Source organism: Vigna umbellata, chromosome 6 (assembly GCF_029865625.1).
Source record: "Vigna umbellata cultivar VRB3 chromosome 6, Vumbellata_1.0, whole genome shotgun sequence".
Lineage (NCBI taxonomy): Eukaryota > Viridiplantae > Streptophyta > Magnoliopsida > Fabales > Fabaceae > Vigna > Vigna umbellata.
The window spans coordinates 6,032,955-6,035,905 of record NC_142170.1 but is presented as its reverse complement, the minus strand read 5'-3'; the positions used below and the strand labels follow the sequence as shown (position 1 = coordinate 6,035,905).

The window sequence follows — 2,951 nt, the reverse complement described above, 5'->3', positions numbered from 1 at the left end:
GAGGAGGAGGAGGGTCACCACCCTCAGAAAGTGAAAGTCTACTATCTGACTTCTGCTTCATTATTTTCTCCTCAAGCTTCCTATATCCACCACGAGATAGTAGGTGTGGATTTTTATTCTGAGAACTTATACCACGTGCTTTTGACCTTGTTTCCTGTGACAAAATGAAACAATTGTTATGATATAAAATTATAATTGATGAATTGAATGATTTTACCTACACTTACCTGCCACGTCTCGGATGAACGAAGCTCTACAAACTAACGGTATGTTTCTTCTTCAATTGCAGAATATTTAGAATATGGAGTTTCATTACTTTTTGCTCCAAATATATATCTGGACGTCAGTTTTGTCTTAAATCCCCGAAATCCTTCTGCAATTGCAGATAAGCACCTACTCCTTAGGCTCTCGACATTTGGCATATCAAATGTCAATTGCAACAAAGAAAGTAATAACCTTACATCAATATAAATTTATCAATATGTAGAATCTAGAATTTGGAGCAATATTGTTTAACTTACCAATAGATCTTGCCAGATAAGATTCCGATCAGCCTCAGATACATGGTCAAAGGATGGACTAAGTATAGATATAAGATCACGTGCTAGTACTCCAAGGTAAGACCTAAATACTTCAACATTTGGGCCAGATGCAACTCTAGTGACCACGTCAATAATGACAGGTGTCCTCTCACCTGCATTTCTTCTAAGTATATCCTCTCGTCCGTTTAGAAGTGGTGGGGACTTCATCTCCTGACGAATGAGCTGGCTCAGCCATATATCTGTCACAATAAATAAGATGAAAGATTAATAAAACACTTATAACATATATTATTTAACAAAAGCCATAAATATTTACACAAACATGAAATTCATACATAATCATATGGATTGGTCATATGTATATTCCCTCATTGTGATGTTCCCGAATTGCTTGTATATCATCAATTAGAGGGTCGTCATCCAAATTAATTGTTGTTTTAAATGGATTGTTGTCAGCAATATGAAGACTACTTAGATCCTCTTTTCTATCTTCAATTTATCTTTTTCCTTGAAGAGCGACATACCAATGGTCAGACGCAGGATCTTTGACATAAAAAACCTGACTTGTTTGATATGCCATGATAAACGGTTCGTCTCCATAACCAACCTTTCAAAAATCAACTAGTGTCATACCAGATTCATCTATTTTGACACCACTCTTATTGTCAACCCACTTACATTTGAAGAGTGCAACAAAAAACTTAGTGTAATCAACCTACCATATCTCTTCTATTCTACCATAATATCTCATTGATCCAATTACAGGATTTTGATCTTTGGATGTGGAAAATTGTAGCGACTCGACTTCTAGACTAACGTCACTATTTTGTACTATGCTTTTATCATCCAAAGTCTTTGTATAGAATCTGCAATTATTAACTTCATAGCCTGTACAACATACAACATCAAACTTCAAACCATTTGCTAGCCACAACAAAGTCTTAGAAGACCGTGATTCTTTCAAAACTTCAAATTTGAACTAGGACAAGAATGTTCTATTATGCTCCATCAACTATCATTTCTCTGATTGTCTTGGATACTTGTCCTTTACAATGGCTTTGTGTGCTTCCAAAAACGGGATCACTTCATCTGTGTTGTTTAATATGTACAGATGTACTTGCATCAATTCTTCACAACTTTTCGTCACTATATTCACACCTCGGATGCTTTTACTTGTAGAACATCTATTCAACCATGATGTCTAAGGGATTCCTATCGAATTTGCTTTAGTCATATAATCAAAGCAAAACTCGATACTTTCTTCAGCATTATATCTTTCAATCATTGAACCTTCTAGACGATATTGATTTTTTATGTACCCTTTCAAAATCTTCATATAACGCTCAATAGGATACATCCATCTTAAGTATACTGGTCCACACAACTTTATTTCTCTGACCAAATGAACAAGTAAATGCACCATGATGTCAAAAAAGGATGGAGGGAAAAACATTTCTAGCTGACACATGATGATGATAATGTCGCTTTGAAGTTCATCTAACTTTGTAGGATCGATGACTTTACTACAAGTTGACGAAAAAAATGAGCACAATCGAGTTATGGTCTGCCTAACTTTTTTGGGCAAAATTCCACGAATTGCCACCGGTAACAATTGTTGCACTAAGACGTGGAAATCGTGAGACTTGAGTCCAACAAGCTTTAAGTCCTGCATTGACACTACGCTCTTGATATTTGAAGAGTATCCTCGTGGTACCTTGATACTCTTTAAACAAAGACAAAAACTTATCTTCTCTTGTCTGGACATTTTGTAACATGCAGGGGGTAAATAAGTACGTTTACCAATCTCTCTTGGTCCCAACTTTTCTCGGATCTTCATGTCAACCAAGTCCAAACGCGCATTCACTCTATCTTTTGTTTTTCCCTGGATGTTTAGTAGTGTACCAATCAAGCTATCACAAACATTCTTCTCTACATGCATGACATATATGCAATGTCTAACATCTAACTTTGACCAATATAGAAGATCAAAGAATATTGATTTCTTCTTCCAAGGGGTTGTTAAAGAAGACTTCTTGGATGTTTTCCCAAATACATGATGTACTCTATTAACTCTTTTAAGAACTTCAAGTCTAGTAAGTGGAATGAGTGCATTGTCTTTCTCTTGTTCTCCATCGAATGCTTTCTTTAACCTTCGATATGGATGATAAGATTGTAAAAATCGCCGATGATGCATATACACTGTCTTCCTTTCGTGTTTTAATTGTTGAGTTGTAGTGTTTTTTCACATATAGGACATGCTTTATGACCCTTCACATTGTACCCCGACAAATTACCGTAAGCTGGAAAGTCATTAATGGTGCAAAATAACATGGCATGCATCATGAAAGTTTCTGAAGCAATGACATCAAATATTTCAACCCCATCAACCCACAAAAACTTCAAATCTTC

General features: G+C 35.8%; 1 pseudogene; it reads right to left on the bottom strand.

The window, feature by feature from the left end:
- Positions 1-894: 894 nt before the first annotated feature.
- LOC148196652 (uncharacterized) lies at positions 895-2,481 on the bottom strand (annotated as a pseudogene).
- Between the last annotated feature and the right edge of the window lie 470 nt (positions 2,482-2,951).